Source organism: Leptinotarsa decemlineata, unplaced genomic scaffold, assembly GCF_025532065.1.
Source record: "Leptinotarsa decemlineata unplaced genomic scaffold, Ldec_3_MD MMD2_P_RNA_scaffold_5, whole genome shotgun sequence".
Classification (NCBI taxonomy): domain Eukaryota; kingdom Metazoa; phylum Arthropoda; class Insecta; order Coleoptera; family Chrysomelidae; genus Leptinotarsa; species Leptinotarsa decemlineata.
Window position 1 is genome coordinate 1,347,090 of NW_027412532.1, and position 19,857 is coordinate 1,366,946.

General features: G+C 39.4%; 1 protein-coding gene and 1 long non-coding RNA gene across 2 annotated transcripts in view; one reads left to right on the forward strand and one right to left on the reverse strand.

The window, feature by feature from the left end:
• Positions 1–19,857, reverse strand: part of LOC111517113 (max dimerization protein 1) — a 471,041-nt gene that overhangs the window by 349,849 nt on the left and 101,335 nt on the right. The gene's annotated exons all lie outside the window — the stretch shown is intronic.
• Positions 3,940–4,576, forward strand: LOC141479911 (uncharacterized). The gene is made up of 2 exons (XR_012464058.1): positions 3,940–4,078; positions 4,199–4,576. It is a non-coding gene; the product is annotated as an uncharacterized lncRNA (long non-coding RNA).

Here is a 19,857-nt window from a genome sequence, read left to right on the forward strand (position 1 = left end):
CAGCTTGCCTCTTAAACAAAATGGCACTTCACATTCTCCTATACTTTCACATACTTGACCATTGGCAACAGTGCAACTAATTCTCTTTGCTGAATTCAAATGTACCAAATCTTTTACGATTTGCCAACCTGGGTGTCCCAAGATAGTGGCTGAGGCACCTGAGTCTAATAACCCCAGTAAACTACGCCCCAAGACTTCAACTTTAAGGTAGGGTCTCTCATCGTTTTCGGCGTGATCCAGAATATAATCAAGGATTGGTTGAATAGCAGTCGCCGAGTGCAATTTGCGAGCGCCTTCCCCTCGACGATTCAAAGGCGTCGCTTGTCGTTTCCCGACACGGAGCAGTTTGGACAATTACGAACGGTATACCCTTTTCTCTTACATCTGTAGCATTCCAGTTGCTTCGGTAGAGCACATCCTATAGCACGATGTCCGGGTTGATCGCATCGGAAACATACTATCTCCTTCGACTGATTGTTCGACGGAATTCGTGCCGTTGCTATCTCTAAGGCATTCAATTCCTTGGTGACCTCTACGAAAGCCAAATCCTTCTCTATCACGTTGCCACGACGTGCTGATGGTTCTACGTAGCTATTGATTATGTCCCTTCTGGCTTCCATTCTTCGACATACCGAGCGAAGTTCTGAAATGGTTGTGGGTAAGGGTTCACGTAATCTGTCTTGGTAAAAGGGATGTAGATTCTTCATAACTATGTTCAGCTTAGCTTCCTCTGTCATTGGGCAACCTAGGCGGCTGAAGTAGCTTGACATCACTGCAAGATAAACTCCGATGGTTTCTGAGTGGTGTTGAGTCCTTTTCTGCAATTCTTCGAACAATGCGTCAGAATGATTGGCAGAGAGATATTCTTCTCGAAACTCTTCCACTAGTTCTTCCCAGGTCGATACTCGATTCCGACAATCTTTATAAAATTGATACGCCTTGTCAGCAAAAAGGTCCACACCTGAGTCCAACAACACAGCGTTGGGGACATGTCGCGCCAGTCTCAACTCCTCTATTCCCTCGAAAAATGCTGTCACCGACATTCCTTTACCATCTCCAGAAAACTTCTTCAGATTCCATTTATAAGGCGGAATCATTTTACTGGTTGAGCATGGGTCAAAGACTGGATCTTCCGTCAGAGACGATCGAGCAACTGCTCCTAAGTTAGCATGGAATGATTGCGCTCCCAATCTGCTTTCTAATTGATTTAGTGCAACCGGCACACGCTTCGTATCACTTCTCTTGCTGCTGTCAACTTTATGTGAAAATTCGTCCATCAACGACAGAGTCAAACCCAGGAGTTCGGATTTCCGGGTTTCTTTGTCCTTATCCTTATCTGGGTCCATATTGTCTATACGATTCAAGACATGTGCTAGCTTGGTCTGAAGTTTTATTGCCCCGCTACTCGTTCCAGAATCGGTTATGTCATCAATCAGCCTTCTGATATCATCTAGTTTCCCTCTGATTGCAGCCTCATCTTCCTCGAAAGTGAATGGATATGAAGGATATCGAAGACTCTCGCCGTACCTTTCCATCTGCATTACTTGAACCAAACGATGTCTCATTTCCTCACAAGTGCCAGTTGCTACGCCCCGATATGCTAATTCATAGGTCAGTTCGTCTTTATCAAGACGATTTATTACCAGTCTTCTTGCCATAACGCTATTCTACTAGAGTGGTATCAATTGAGAAAAAAAAAAAATATTTATATTTTTCCAAAGTTTCCAAAAGTCACCTACTAACGCCAAAACGCAAAAAAAAAACCTTCTTTTAAGTGCCCCACGTCGGGCGCCAAAATGTCACCTCACAAACCACAAGAGGGGACTAAATCATCTGTCGGTAACAAATAAGACAGATGGGTATCCGCGGCTAAGCTAAACAGTGGAGACGGGAGTGGGTTAAACAACTTAGCAAATTTCAAATAGATCTTAATGGGCGCCAGGTAAATTTAATCCTCCAGATACCCTAAGTAACTCACAATATCAATAACTTACCAATTAATATTGGAAATAAAAGATAAAAATCCCCAATATGATTTATTCAGTAATCCTAACTTACATGGATTAACCAACAACGCTTCTAAGACAACAATGCAATATTCACACTACTACGCGATGTTCAAATGTCCATACAAGAGCGCGGTGTATCTAACCACGAATTCAATCAGCCATAAATTACGGTAGTAACGACGCTCAAAAAAAACTACAATACGTCGAGTAAAACTACCACGAAAATTGAGTAGGTGAAATCGTAAATACTAGTATCGGATGGTAAGACAAACTCGTTTGCGTCGCGTGAGCTCAGGCGTAGGCGCATCGGTGTCAATCAGCAATCGTGAAAGGAAGAATATACCTCAATTTCCGTTTCACAAATATCTATGTCAATCAGGTATCAATAACAAACTCTTAATCAATAAACGATAAACAAACACTATATCAACAGGTATCAATAAACATAAGGGCAACAATTATTCAAATATCTCAGTATATCACAAATATTCAATTAAATCAATTATAACTTGCGTGCTCCTTTTGGGCCACCCGGTATATGGTGTTAGGCTACCCTGTAGTATGGCGGAGATGGATCACCCTGTAGCACCGGAGATGGATCACCCTGTAGCACCACCAAGATAGATCACCCTGTAGCACCGGTGGATCACCCTGTAGTACGGCGGAGATGGATCACCCTGTAGCACCACCAAGATAGATCACCCTGTAGGGCACGACAAGCTGGACCAGTAATGGATCACCAAATAAGATCCAGAAAGAAAATAAAGGAAAACAGGAACCCTTGACGAAGACAACAAAGCAGGAAGAAAAGCAGGAAGAAAAACAGGAAGAAAAGCAGGAAGGAAAAACAGGAAGAAAAGCAGGAAGGAAAAACAGGAAGAAAAGCAGGAAGGAAAAACAGGAAGAAAAGCAGGAAGGAAAAACAGGAAGAAAAACCCTACGGAAGAAAATTCTCAATCAGAATCAGATGAAACAAGGTGAGATTCAACCCCCATTCAATAGGACTATTTGACTAATCAATACCCCTGGTATATTTTCATCAAGCAAAGTAGCAAGATAACAAGAGTATATTTTTGGGTGCCCTGTATAACCATATGATCCGTAAAAATCAAGAAAATTGAATGAGTGTTGAAACCTCTCTTCAATACTAATATTCAGTTGAGATATAACGATGGAACCAGAAATTACTAAAATCATTTAAAACACATTTAATGGTAAAATTCTTACCCTGGCCAAGGGGTTTTCTATACGATTCTTCGTGTGCGGTGTTCTGCACGGAAGTCCTGCTGGGACTTGATGAGTGACTGAGGGCCTTCTGTTTCTTATGAATCTAGAGACGAGAAACGAAGGTTGTAGAATTGAAGAAGTGATATCATAGCTAAGATCACATGAGAGATGCGACAGTGATTCAGACATACCTAATTTCGGAAATCCTTCCACCTGGCACGAGTTCGGTATCCACCACAAATCCTCAAAAGAGCTTAAGTTTCCGACTGCAAATATCCACACCAAAATGACCAATCAGTCTTCCACTATACAATCCTGACTTGTAGAAATAATCCCCGTGAAGGATGGCACAAATACAACCAAATATATCCTACAATCAGTCTGATGATACCCTTTGAACTCCGAACCAAGCTCACCGAAGGCTAACTTCCAAATACTAAGAGAATGCCACATCTGACAGCTAACCAGTTGTTGCCACAGTGCATCCAATCTACACTACAAGCACCAAGGGGGCGCTGTGCACAACATCATAAATCTAACAATTCCTCCACAGCCACTTGATACATCATCAACAAGTCCATGACCCATCAAAACTCCTTCTCAAAGCAATGCAACCCTAAAACAACCCTTGACAACTTGAGTAACCGATCAATCCCTCACCCGTGAACAACTGTAGAACTAGTTCGGTGTAAGTCGACGGAACGACACTACGAAAGTTCGGCAGATGTCAACCAACAGCTGTCTCTTAACCTTGTTTACGAATATTTACAAAATATATTGTTCCAACCTATTTTCAACTATTTACCAATCCTTATTCATGCGATGGAATAGAAACATATAAGGTAAGTCGCCATAACCTTCCCTTTCAGTACAAATATTAGAGCATTCATATTATGCAGAATATTTACCGAAAATATCAAACAGTATTCAGAAACCCAGAGGTAACTAATATTGTTTTTCAGGCGATATGGCTCTAATATGTCAGTAAACCTTCTGGAAGTGATGAATAACAATCTATGCAAGAAATATTCTCGGAAAGGTATAGAGAATAAGGCAGGCAACGGCTGAAAAATGATAGGCGAAGTAAACTGAGAAACAAACAATAACAACTATTTCAACCTAGCGAGGAATTTCGGATCTCCAACGTCGATTGGCAATAGGAGAGTGCGTAAGTACTGGTCAAAGCAGTTAGTCAGGGAGCATACATTTATTCTTATACATTTCAGGTATGGTTTTCTATGGAACGGAAGATTCCCATTACTATGATGTTAAATGAATAAAATGAACTTGTAACTGAATTACATTGTTAATATCCTCTGAATAAAGATCTTAAAAGGTAAGGTAGTGGTTTTGAAAGGTCACATAAGAGCAGTTTGATCTAGTGCTAAATTGAAACGTAACAACTTCTTTGAAAATGTAGGTCGGGCACACTGACAAACCAGATGTGTCCCTAGCTGTGACGAAAAGTTCGTCATCAATAAATGACAATTCTGTCGATTCCATAGTAAATAAACGAACAATATCTACAATATTTACAAGTAAATTTAGACCGTTACATATTGAACAACTCTGAATACAGATCAAAGTAAACAATCGTAAAATAGCCATAGGTAATATATACAGACCATCTTCTGGAAACGGTAACCAATTCATAAGTGTTGTTGATGAGTTCCTTTCGCAAATTATATCCACTGTAGACAAAATTATTTGTCTAGGCCAGGGGTCTCCAAACTACGGCCAGCGGGCCAAATCCGGCCCGCCAGTGTCATCAATCCGGCCCGCGACAGCCTATAATTTACTGTCATCAATCTGGCCCGCGCCAGCCGATGATTACCTAATTGTTGTTACTATTGCTGTGATAAGTTGAAGAAGAAAACACAGAATTATAATTACTCAGTTTTATTTATTTGCAAGATAAAACTTAACGACAGAAATGATGACAAAGAAAACTTAACCTTAGTATCTAAGTTTGAGCATATTAATAACTAATAAATAATTGAAATGAATCACAGTAAAACAAAAACACTAATGAGATTTATGTAATTGTGATTTTCCACCGACAATACTTTGTAGTTGTGTATCAATTTTACTTGTACCAATTATCAAAAGAGATTTGAGATGCTAATCGGTTAATTGAGATCTGTAAACATTCTTTGTGTACTTCATCTTGGAAAACGTTTTCTCACACAAGTAAGTAGTACCAAAAACAGAAAACAACCCACGAGCAAATTTATGCAAATTATCAAATTGTTCCAGTGGAAGACTCTTATAAAATTCCAACAAAGATGAATTTTGATATTTGTCTTTAAGCATATCACTGCAACCGTAAATCAATAATTTCCATTTGGACTTCCGGAGCCAGGGTTTCAATGTCAGATTCAAAAGGATTTTGAAAAAGCTTAATTTCATTCGCAATGACATCAAAATCTGAAAAACGAGTATCAAAATTTATCTTCAAGGCCCTCAAAGTTTCGATTGCAAAATTGACGAGAAATTCAGTCTCTGTAGTGTGGCTGAATATTTCACGTTTCACGTCATGTTTCAAAATGTGTGAAACATTTTTTACGTAATTGCGATCGAAATAGTATTATTTTCTGCCTGAAGGATTTGATATTGGTGTATAAATCAGGGAGAAGCTGATTTTCTTCTTGCAATCTCAAATTCAGTTCGTTCATATTATTTGTCAAATCGACATAGAACGCTAACTTCCACATCCATTCACTATTTTCTAAATCGGCAAAAGGGCGCTGCTTCTCATTTAAAAAATTTCAATCTCTGCTGGAAGTTCAAAAAAGCGCTTAAGGACTTTTCCGCAACTAAGCCAGCGTACGGCAGTATGATATGGTAAATCATTTTCGCCAATCTGTTGAATAAACTCGCGGAATTGTCGGTTATTCAGCACAGTGTATCTGATGAAGTTAACAACTGATATGACTGGTTTTAGAACTTCAGACATATCCAAACATTTTCCGCACAAGGACTGCTGATAAATGATACAATGTAAGACTAATGGCATTTTCAACTCCCTCAAAAATATCTGCCCCAGTTGTCGTGCCATGAATACTATGAATATCAAGAAGTTCTTCATACACTTCATAACTTTTATCTACTCCGCGAATAAAAATCAACACCTGAGCATTATCTGACACATCCGTTGATTCATCCAATGCTAGAGAAAACCACTCATGATATTCATTTTTGACAGATAGTTGAGATGATATATTTTCTGCGATGTCTTGCACCCTCCGAGCCACGGTGTTTCCTGACAAACTGACACTTTTAAATAAATTTACGTTATTAACAGGTCTGACAACATATTTCGCAAATGAACTGTGGGGAAAAATCTGGGATTCATTGTATTCCGTTGTTATAATTGATAAACGACCCTATGTCTGGGTTATGTTGCCCCTATATTCACGATCATAACTCGAATACCATTTTCAATATTCATCAATTTGATTTTGGTGAAAATTGATGTTTCAGGATTCAAAATATGCTCTTGTGCCCATCGGAAAAACTGAAATTTTCACCGAATTAGCGGACCAGCAATTTATTTCGCTTGAAACTACCCCATAAGATTATAGTCGCAACCGGAATTTTCGTTATCTGAGTCTCCCAACCAAACTCGAGCGTCTTTCCAAATTGCCTCTATATCGTGTTCCAAGTGCCCAGATAGGGTCGGTATTGCAGCCCCAGGGCACACCCCCCCATAGACAAGGGCGGCTGACTCGACGCCAATTTCAAGTTATTACACTCGGAGATGTTAGAATACAAAAGCTCCGGAAAATTATTCGCGATTATTTGGTAAATTGGTCTGTATTTCTCCCAGTGAATAGATTCGGATGTTACTTTTTTGCTTATTCAAGAGTGGATAGAATAGTGCTCCAATTGCACTGCAAGTGAGATCATCGAACGTTTCTATTGATGGTGGAAGAGAATTTATCTAAACATATTACATCGCGAGACATGAGGTCATCTATTTACATGAACTTGAATACTTCAGAAGAAAGGGTCCTTCTTCAAGTCTTTGGATAGACAAATACGCAACGGTTCATCTCAAAAGAATTCCAGATATTCCATTTGACATGTGGAACAATACTACTGAACATATGGAAATGTACGCCTACCCCTCGGTAGAAGTTTTCCGAGATTAAACAGAAATTAAACAGATAGAACAGGTACTAAATATAATGGCAACAATACTGAAATACTGAACATTTGGAGATGTACACCTGCTGAAAGTGTTGTAAACCCCTCGGTAATGTTTGAGAGACCGGCCGACCGACCGACTGACTTATCAATCGACTCACTGACTTACCGACTCACTCACTGACTCACCGACTGACTGACTTACTGACCGACTGAATCATTGACTCGCAGACTGACCTACTCACTGACTGACTGACTCACCGACTGACTTACTGACTTACTACTGACTCGCCGACTCATTGACTGACTGAGTCAGCTACTGGGACTCTCTGATTAACTTACTGTCTGACGGACTTACTGGCAGACTAGCTGAATCATCGACTGACTGGTTGACCGACACACCAAAGGACTGACTGACTCACCGACAGACTGCCTCACTACAGACTAGCTAATTCACCGATTGACTTACCGACCGACACACTACTGACTGACTCACTATTGACTAACCGTTTGTCCGACTCACTGGACTGCTTGACTGATTGAACTGTTTGACTCACCGACATACTGACTCACTACTGACTGGCTGACTAACAGAGTGATTGACTGAATGACCCGACTCACTGACTGACTGACCGAATGCCTGACTCACTGGACTGCCTAACTCATCGACTGACTGACCTACAGACTGACTGACATACTCTGCCGACTGATACCGACTCACTGACTGACAGACACACTGGCTAACTGACCGGCCTACTCCCTGACTGACCGGCTCACACACTGTTTCACTGACTGACTGATCGACCGACTAACTCACTGACAAACTGACTGACTGGCTGATTAACTCACCGACTTGATAACGAACCGAACCGACTAACCGAACGTCAGTCACTGACTAAGTGACTCACTGACTCATTATCTGACTGACTCACTGACTGATTCATGGACTGGCTGTCTGACTGACTCACTGAATGACAAACTAACTGACTCACTCGCTGACTGACAGACTAGCTGAATCATCGACTGACTGGCTGACCGACACACCAAAGGACTGACTGACTCACAGACAGACTGCCTCACTACAGACTAGCTAATTCACCGATTAACTTACCGACCGACACACTACTGACTGACTCACTATTGACTAACCGTTTGTCCGACTCACTGCACTGCTTGACTGACTGAACTGTTTGACTCACCGACATACTGACTCACTACTGACTGGCTGACTAACAGAGTGATTGACTAAATGACCCGACTCACTGACTGACTGACCGAATGCCTGACTCACTGGACTGCCTAACTCATCGACTGACTGACCTACAGACTGACTGACATACTCTGCCGACTGATACCGACTCACTGACTGACAGACACACTGGCTAACTGACCGGCCTACTCCCTGACTGACCGGCTCACACACTGTTTCACTGACTGACTGATCGACCGACTAACTCACTGACAAACTGACTGACTGGCTGATTAACTCACCGACTTGATGACGAACCGAACCGACTAACCGAACGTCAGTCACTGACTAAGTGACTCACTGACTCATTATCTGACTGACTCACTGACTGATTCATGGACTGGCTGTCTGACTGACTCACTGAATGACAAACTAACTGACTCACTCGCTGACTGACTGACTCACCGATCGACTGACTTACTGACTGACTGACGTACTCACTGACTGGTTTACAGACTGACTGACCGACTGACTGACAAGAGAATGGCACAGCCGCTTGCCCTTGGCGACCCGTCGCCACGGCATGCATCGCCACACCAGCAGTAGGTTTCACGTGCGGCAATAGATGTTTCACACCATATTCGAATGATACAATTACTTCTGAAGGCTCTACTAGCCATCTAGTAGAAAGAAAAAATACCTCCCTTGCAATTTCTTCCGTTCACATTCAGTCGCAAATGAAACGACTTTCATCTGGATATTGTTCGGTTACTTCGAAAAAAATGCATTTCCCCACTTGGGAGGCGCGTTAAAATGCAATACAAGGGGTTTCGAACAATGCAGAGACCGTGAAGAGGTGAGAGGAAAGCGAATGTTGATGAAGTCCTCGAAACTGCATGGGCGTTCCATGAAATATGTTCAGAAGGTCGCGGCACCGATAAAAAGTTCAGAGGCATTCAATTCCTGCTATTTTTCCTTATATTAATTTGTTTAAAGAGTTGTGTCCGCTTTGATGTGATATGTTTTTTAGCTCCATACCTCAATGAATATTCATTCTATGTCCTGTTATATACTCAAAATCAAAAATCGAAACCCAACAAATTCTTAATTGTCTATTTTTCTATAGTAAATATAAGGTCCAACGTACAGAGTATTTATACGATATTTAAATCTCCACCACAAACGGGAGTAGGTGGGGGCATGAAAAGGGTTGGTAAAGAGAAGGGGAGGTTCAGCAGGATGAGACTTCAATATCGAGCCCCAGGACGTCCACGGGTTGAAGCGCCACCTCATAGACCCACGATAGGCCAATGGGAAGCGCCCCCGCTGGTGTTAACGGGTGGCTCTCTGCCCAACACAGCCTCATTGTAGCTTTCAGTCTAAGATTTCCCGCTTCCTGCCGAGGCTTACGCGAGATTTATCGAGATGTTGCGATTTCGATACCTCTGAGTGTACTAAGTGGGTGTTACAGGATTATCTTTAGCCCCCTGGAGAAAGTTCATGAAGAAACCTGGTAATAGTAATTCTGATGTCACGATAATACGTGAATTATCTTAGCCAGTTGTTCCATGAACTAAGGGCGATCGCATTTGCGCCGTTCGTGGAAGAGATCTAGCATAGAAGCATAACATAGAAGAGGTTGCAAAGAGACTATGGTTTCATAAGTCTCTGCAGGGTGTATTGAATGAAATTTTTGTTACAACTTTGGATAATCGACACGATTATTGAATATTTTGTACAACATTGAAAATATCTGACACTTCTTTTCTTTCTGTGAGAGATATTTTGGGAACTGGACGGAGATTTCCATCGATTATAGAAATGTCTGTTTCACGGGCTAAATGTTAAACGAATTCATTTTGAACTCTTTCTCTGTTGTAGATGCAAAGTTCAAACGACTATGTATATAAGAGTAATATAGATTCAGCAGAGTTTTTGCGTTTCTGAAATGTCTGGACATATGCTTTTCATTTCAAAGCAGCAATGAAGTTAGTGCTGGAGTATTCTTTCATTTCGAAAGGTACTATTCCTCAGTTGAAATCCAACAGTCACCCACCAAACGACGCCCCTGGCAACATATCGGAACGAACTCTCCCCTCGCTTACCGGGCTGCCATTCAAAGTAAATGCATTCCACTGGCATTGTTTCTCCGGGTTCATTATTTATAAACTGGAGGAAAAAGGGTTAAAATGTTTTTTTTTCGCCGAATAATCTGGGGGTATCAAACAATACACAGTATACAGTCAAGGGCGGGAGTTTCTGAGCCCTTCTACCCGCTTCCCTTTCTGTTTGCCCATTCGGCATCGCCTGCGGGTAATGGGAATTGGATATGCTTTTAATACTGGAGTTAGACCCGTCGTAACGCAATGTAAGAAAAAAAAGTGGTTCAAAAAAGAGTTGGCTTGCTTATCGATTTGTTTTTTGTTGTGTTAAAGTTGGATTTCACTGCAGATGAAAGAGCTCTTTGGTTGAAGGGATGGGTGAAAAAATTGTTAGTTCACTTTTTCCACAAGAATTGATTTGCCGATTGAAACAACAGCGTTATGATTCGAGTGGGATAAAACTGTAAAATTCTTGAAAGTAAAATGTTAGGTATGTCACCAAAAAAGTTGAACTGAATTACATGCTACAAAATTGAACTGTCACCATAACTATTCAACTAAATAGATAGAGAATAAAAATTTTGAAGCAATTTTTCACAGAAAGCTGGAAAATGAGATAGTTTCAATTGAACAAACGTCCATTATTTGGAGAAACAAGTGCAAGATGTAAAAATAAGACAGATACAATACAACTCCGGATAGATTCAACTTAAGGAAATCAAATGAGTTCAAGAAAATCAATTATCGACTAGCTACCAATGAGTCCTAGAACTAGTTTTCATTCATAGTCTTGAGACTATCGCACTAGTTATGATTTCAAAACATCGCATTATTCTGCAAATACTATAATTCTTATCCAGAATGACGAACGTAATATCCCGCAAAATTTCCACATGAAATAACATTTTAATGCTAGTTTCCCTGAGTTTTGCAGCGTCATCTGGCGGCAGTGGTCTTATCGAGTTATCGAGTTTTAAACAGTCATCGATTAGATTTCGAAATATAACCTTCGTTTTCGCAGTCACATATTCAAGTTGTGTGTTTCGAGATTTCGAATTATTTACCCTTTCTTACCTGAGATTAAATTGAGCCGGGATTAGATAAATATCACTTGGTGATTGAAGCACGTATATAGGTGTTAAAAATAACGGTTTGTTGTTGGGTGATATTCGATTAGATTGGGATTTCAGGAAGATTAATTGAGATCAGTGCAGTAGAGAGTAGAAGTGTTAGTATTGTTATAAGTAGTGATTGAAGTGAAGAATCCGGTAGGAGTAATTCACAAGTGAGCAAATGTTGCCACGATATTGCAGGTTTGTGGACATTTCTTTTTATATCAATGATATTTGCCTAATTCTACCATCATCGCGTCTACTACCGTTAACGAGATAGCAATAGTATCTAGTTGAATGTTCACCACTCGCTATAGTGGTTAGTCCCTTATTATTTTCACATCGAAAGTATTATCGACCAGCTGCCAATGAGTCCTCAAACTCGACCTGAATAAACCAAACCGTCTGGTATTCGATCCTTTGAATAATCTATATAAAACGCCATTTCCTCGTGGAAAACTCCTCACACGCCCGCTCACTTCGTTATTTCCTTCGGACACCTTCCCGATTGAAATATTCGTGAACCTACCCAGATATTCCAGTCCGCTGTCTGCTATATTATGTATTTCTAACAATTGGACACTAACACCTGTAACAGTTCTTTAGTCCAAGCGTCGTAAACAGAGGTCGAAGCGAATTAAGTTTACCTTTGTGTGGTGCAGTGCTGTAGGCAGAAATGTTTTGGACAGGGTGACAGATTCATCAATGAATATCATTATTATCCTCATTTTCAATCGAACCGGTGGTTAGACCATTTAGGGGACCGTCCCGATACTCTTAAATCACTAATTTTGTCCGATGATTCGGACAAAAACTCCTATTCGAAGGATTTGCATGTATAAAGTATCTGAGAATTCTTTGCGATGAGCTGTTGTAGTCAACCAAGAATAAAACATTTCACCTGCAAGCTGGTATAATCTTGAAGTTCGAAAGTAGAGAGGTTGGGGTGAGACTGAAGAGTTAGAGAAGTGAACCTCAATAATTGATTGGTTTTTCTTCCTCTACTAGAAGATAATCGTCTTCACAGCGGATGTCGTCTTACTTTGACTGCCGGGAAATCTCCAACAGAAAAAAGGAAAAGGTCAATTTCAAAGTTCTGTATCTACCAGAGCATAGGACAACAACCTAGCTTTATCATCACTGTTCTAATGACAATAACGATGAGACTAATTAATTACCCATGAGTGAGGAGAATCTTGCCTTGAATTGCGAATACTGCGGAATTATGGTGCTTGAAAGCCACATAAGTGGCTACAACTGTATTCAACTACAACTTAATATAAATACAATATAATAATATAGAAGCAAATCCTATTTTGCTAGATCTACCCTAGGAAGGTATTCAATAACCCTGCTGGAGATGCAAGCCGTACAATATATCTGGTTTCAAGAACGTTCATAACCATCAGGAGAGTATAATAGATCAGAAGATTGCAGATATCATCCTAATAGACTACAATAGTTCCAAAAGACTGTAAAGTATAGAGGGTGGTTATTCTGTTACTTTTGTAGATCTGCTGGAATGTCTGGTGAATATGTTAACATTATATTTATTCCTAGGTTATTATTTTGTTGTAGCTACCTACAGTTATAGCCACTTTTGTAGCTTTTCAGCAGAATGAGCCTGCAGAACTACATTGGAGATGGACAATTTCCAAGAATCAAACTTTTTTCGATACGAATATCATCTTCATGTTGAGTTGGTGAATATTCCAAGGAATTCTCTTTGGTACTTCAAAAGATTAGAATGAAATTAAAGAACAAATATTTGTAAAAGATACTTTTACCTCACCCGACAGTTCCAATGGTCATATCTGTCATATTTGGTGTTGATAATTGACACGAAGGAAATTCTTTACTGAAGCTATATCTTTTTATATGTTTGTTGAGCTTTCAGATGAATATATATGATAAACTGATTTGTCTAGTTCATTTTAACCCTTGAGGATTAATTGAGATTATTTTCTCTTGGGTTACGAATTCAAAATATGATGTCCTTATACATCCAGTGACCAAGGTTGCTGCATGTTCATCCGCGGGCTTTTCTAGACTCAATGACTTTAAAAATATGGACGTTCAGCAAAGAAGGAACTGCTTAGAGGACACCTGGATAAAATGTGGCTGTACAACGGAGACCTCAGCTGCAGATTATGCAACGAAGGGATAGAAACAGCTCTACACATCTTATGCGAATATGAGGCACTGAATCACAGGAGCAGGCAATATAAGGACGTACAAAATTACGTCCAGAAGAATAGGGAACCTGTACAAACTAGCACAGGGAACGAGACTGATGGAATGGGTGACATGAGAAGGTGGGAGAATAAACGCAATAAGCCCAAGAGGCTGCAGTGTTTTCTGGAGACTTGGACTAAATGAACAAGTCAGACAGCTCCCAAGGGACCAAAAAAAAATGACGATGGGTTAAACTTTTTGCAAAAGCTCAGTTAGCTCAGTTTGAAATCTACCCTAATTAGATATTACGATGAAACTCATCTGAGAAAATATATATTCAGTCTACGCGTTCCATCAAATGTTTTTTCAAAAATTGTATGCTTCACCAGTTGTAGATTTCAAAGATACATACAGCTGAGCTTTATTATATGTTTACCATAGAGAAGTTTGAAAGTTTCTGATATAGACTAGGGTATAGAACCCTAGGAGTAACATCACTGTTGGTGAGAAGTTGGTGAGATGCAACTTTTTGCATTTTTTGTCAGCTCTATATTGGTATTGGACACTGAAGGTAGTCATGTTACCACTAACTTCGTCTCGGCTTCGATGTTATTATCGATTTCATCCTCATTTCTCACAATTAGAAAATCCCTCTCATTTTCAATCATGAAGTTTAACTTAACGAAAAAATGAAAACCATATCTTCGAGCCTACAATGTACTCTTCGTCTCTTTTAAACTGGCAATCAAATCAGGTTCCTTTCTCCCAGCAATCACCTACACCACTGACCGAGTGTGAGCTGTTGTTAGACATTGATTACGATCTTGCTGTAAATTACTTGTCGGATTTGTTTACGACTTGCGTGCAAAGAAGTTGATATACTTTGTGTGTGGTGTATTTGTGTCACAAGCGTCAGTTAGAAGGTATAATAGAACTGTAAAAATGAAACGGTGAAAGGGATGTCGAAGAGAGACCATTAGAAATAATGTTATATTGAAGGATAGGAGATGGAACTGCTTGTGTTTCTTGCAACAGGACGACACCATCGAGAACATTTTCTACATCTTTTGAATGTCGAAAAAGAAGCTTCTAAGTACGTATAGTTGCAGAGCTTCACACATTCAATAATAACCTTTTCAGGAGATCTCCGAAAATGAAGAAGAAAGAAACCTGGACAGTTTGGGTGGATCTCGCAGTAAGCGACATCTAGGCCTGGGAAAATATCACTTATTGCCAAATACTTAACTTTCCATAATGATGTGCGTCAAAAAGCAGAACCTTTCCTGGAAGATCCGAAGCCACTCAAGACATAAAAAATTATATTCAGCAAGTTTCTGTGACTCTAAAAACTTCTTTTCCTTCGACTATCTCACTACTGTTGTTTTCCAAACATCACATTCCATATGAAGAAACATTTTATTTACGGCTCTATGCGCCTGAATGTAAGCAGAAGCCAAAAACATAGAGATAGAAAGAACATTTTGATGTTTTTCCTTTAGTTTTGCAGCACCATCTGGCGGCAATGATCTACGTTTTCGCAGCCACATATTTACAATACGAAAGAGTTATAAGCCACTATAATGCATTTTCTACCTTGAAGTAACATTAACAGATTAAAAATAGTTAAGGATATTTTTTGAAGTGTGATTTCGATTTATTCAAGTGAATAAGTTAACTATTGAATAATATAGGAAATAGTGAATTACTCCAGTTTTTCGACACCTAATTCCTGGAAAACGGCATATGAAGTTATGTGTATGTATATTAGATTGTTTTGTGGGGTTTTTAAAACAGTAAATGAAGGCGATTGATTTACAGCATTGAAGAGAGATGGAGCATCAAAGGATTGAAAAAAAAAGAAAGAAACGAGAAGAGAGAAGAAAATGAAACAGGTTTAAGTGGAGTGTTGAGTAAGATATATTTTCAACTTTTTCTTGAAATTATATATGGAGTAGTGTCTAAATTCACTGGGCAGAGCGTTATATTGTTTGATAGAGTTGTAAATAAAACTACGAGAAAAGCAGGCTGTCGAGTGTTTTGGATTAATAAAAGTGTGACGGTTTTGTGTCCTTCAATTATTCTGAGACTTTGAAGTTTTGTATCTTTCACAAATATAATTTGGCTTTTTATAAATGAGGAATTTATGTGTACTGACGAGTAGGTGGAACTGCGAAGTTTTAGCAATCGGTAACCAACCTGACTCCTCGAACTTGGGGGATATATGATCGAATTTTCCCACATCACAAGAAAGACGAATGCGATTGTTTTATATTTTTGTAAGTGATTTATATCAAATTGTATCAAAGCATGAAGTTGGGAAATCAAAGGTAATCAGAAGAACTGAGGAAAAATGCAATCACTTTATGAGTTACAGCACTACACAATAACTGAAAGATATATTACTGCGAGAAGGTATTTTCCGTTGCAAATTTGTGGTTAAAGAAAGACGTTGAGAGATGAAAATGAATGATGAGAAACCATTATGAAGATGAAAAAATACCCAAACCTAGGTAACCCAGTAACTTAGGTAATGGAGTAAACTGGGACTTTCAACGTTCAAGGAATCGCACGTTGAATGGTATGACCTCGTTAATCCTTTTCAACAGTTTAGAAACTGAACAAAAGATTGCAGGTTTGGGAATATTCTTCAACCTCCTTGAAGTGCAGATAACGATGTCATTACCGTCAGTACATTTCAGACAACTCCATTTTTTTCTTTTCGATACGGCTACCCTAAATATACCTTTCAGCAATTCAAACACAATAATGAGAGTTTCCACGGTAGGCGGAGGACGTGCATATTGAATGTCAGGGGACACTTTGCGATTAAATTATGATGAGTTCCACTGTTTTGCGTCGATGGCATTATGTATTATTGCACGGCATGAAACACGAAACATGCGATTTACTTCTTTGAGTTGGGAGTTTTATTACACAGATTAGAGCAGGAGTTTGACATGATATCGTTCAAGGGAATACAGACATAAATGTGAAAGAGATAGTTGCCAGCACAAAAAAAATATATAACACTCTATAACACCACTTCTGGTAGTAATTGAGCTGGAAAAGAATGAAGGGATTTTTCAGTCATCTTCAATCTTTAAATTCAAGCTTCTCCTAAATGAAATTGCAGTTCAAGACGATAATGGAGAGTTTGAAAACAGACAAAACTGACAAATAATTTAAGTAAAGGGCACTTGAAAACGAATTATTATATGAAAATTTGAATTGAGGGGCTTATATTTTTAGGAGTGATTAATTTTTGGGAAAGAAAGTTTTTGGCTTTCTATATACAACTCTATACAACCATGTATAGAGTTACATATTTTCAATTTGATTACTTCCTTCCTTTATTTGGAATATTTGCTCACCTTTTTTTGTATCAAGATGGAGTAGTAGAAAGTCAAAAACTTTCTTTCCCAAAAATTAATCACTCCTAAAAATATAACCCCTTCAATTCAAATAAGGTTCCTCTTGGCTGGGATTGAATCAAATAGGTGATTGAATGTCATTACGATGTCATCGATGACATAAGCAGATCAAGCTTATTCCGTGACAATAAAAAATCGTAATTCATGAATGAAGTGTGTGTATTTTCTATGATGTTATTCAATTTGGTACTGAAGAGCCTTAGGGCAAGTGTCTTGAGACAAAACATCGATGTATACCAGTGAGGATGACAGTGTTCCATGTAAGTGCAATTTGTTACCATTCATTTAAAGTAGAACTCATGTGAATGATATCTGATTTTTATTCCACAACGAATGTTTGAAATACAAACTGAGTAGAGAAAAGTATCTTCTGTATAATTCATTGTTCATATAAAAGTATTTGTTTCGAAAGAATTTTTTCTACTAGATCAACTACGGCCTCCTCGAAAGGAACTGTCTTCTGAGTTAGTGATGCAATCTCAAGCAAAAATATCTTCCAGGCCTTCATTGAAGTATAACTTCTTGTAATGTTTGCAGAGATTGCATTGACAGTTGATGAATGAACTTCGAGCAAGGAATATATTTGTTGGTGTTCTATAAATCATCACTGTTGATGTCAATAACATTGTCATAACAACTGTCGTACGTTTTATATCACTGTCGTCTGTAACATCCCCTGGCGATAGGTATCAATATAAAAAGGTAACAATTGGAGTAGTGATTCACAACTTTTGGATTGAACATTGAGACAGTAATCACAGATACCAAGGAAAATGGTGTACTATTTCATGAAGCCCATTCCTAGAGTGGGATGAAGAAAGGTGTAGAATAGAAGGAGTTTGTGAGACAAATCGATCCCCAGGAAATTCCAGCAATGATGGTGGAGTATCCAAGATGGAAAGCTATGAACAAAAACCGTTGGGAAAGATAAAAAATGTATATCAGCTGCTGGGCCATCTACTATCAGTTTTGATACAAACTGAACTATGGAGGTCTTAATACAAGAATGAGAAGCTTTGAGTTCTAGAATCTAGAATCTACAGAATTTTCATTTCCTCAAATGAATAGTTTGATGTACCTTGTAACTTTTATTGTATTCATGAAAGTCTGAAAAGTCCTCGCATGTATCGCCCAAATCAACAGCAACGACCAAAACTCGTTATATGCAGCCGTGGCACATTTAGTCATCGTTACTCAATAAGTAATATGTATGACCGTGTCGAAACGCATTAAAAAATTTGGCTGCAAAATAAATTATCGCCGGACAGAATTTCATTAAAACAATCATTATTGCTTCTTTGTTACGGAGACGCCGAATGCATAATTTCACGGACACAACCTGCATATCGAATTGTTAGAGTCGGATAACGAAGGTGCATTGCAAATAGGTCATTCGGTATGATGCATCAATGCTTTCGTCTTTCGATAAAGTATTTATACGTCATCACCAATCACAAAATGAATAAATAAGAAAAACATACAACTTTTCATATCTTACAACATGTCTTCGGTAGAATGATTGAGAAATATGCGAAAGGTAGAACCTAGAAAATGTTCTTTCAAGAAGCTGGAGAGCCATACAGAAAAAGATCCGGGAAGCCATAGCCTCGGAGTTTGGCCAGCATATCCTCATGCCACACACGGTCAAGGTCTTGAAAATGTCAAGCATCATTTAATAATAATAATAATAATAGACTTCGACAGATCTGGTCATCGGAACTGTCGGGGAAGAACAAAGTTGCTGCAACAAATATGCTTGCCGTTCCAAGTGGAACGGCAAGCATATTTGTAGTGAAGTGGACTCGGGAAGAGCTGTATTAACTCGACGTAAAGATTCTAAAAATGATGCATCTCTTTAGAAGTTTGCATCCCAGATCGTCCGTTCCATGGTTGACCTTCCCCCGACAACAGGGAGGCAGTGGACTTTCAAGTTTGGAGTGTCTACATGACAGAATGGTACAGGATATAGCCTGTATAGTCGTCAGGAGTTCAGATCCCCTTCTCTGCATGGTTCGTGACCATGAGATAGCAGGAATTGGAGCATTTCTCTTCAGGACAGCTGCCCGAGCAGCTGATGAACTCGGTTTAGTTTTCAACACTGAACGGGGTGACCACAACTCTGTCACCGAGTTGGAACCCGTTCAGCAAAAAGCTCATATAAAAGCCGCAGATATCACCTTACTTCTGCGGAAACACAAGGATAAGCCAATGCATGGGGTCTCCTTCAATAACATTGGAGACCTTGGCTTATCAAAGCGCCTGACGTTCGCTTTTCTCAGGTTGAGTGGGCTGAAGTCGCAAACTGAGGGGTTCATCATTGCTTGCCAGGATGGTGTCTTCAAAACCTTAGTCTACCGCAGTCGCGTGATGGGTATAGAGGTTCCTGACACAAGGTGCAGGGCCTGCCGCGAGGCGCCCGAGACCCTAATGCACTTGCTATTAGCATCTCCAGCATATGCGGTC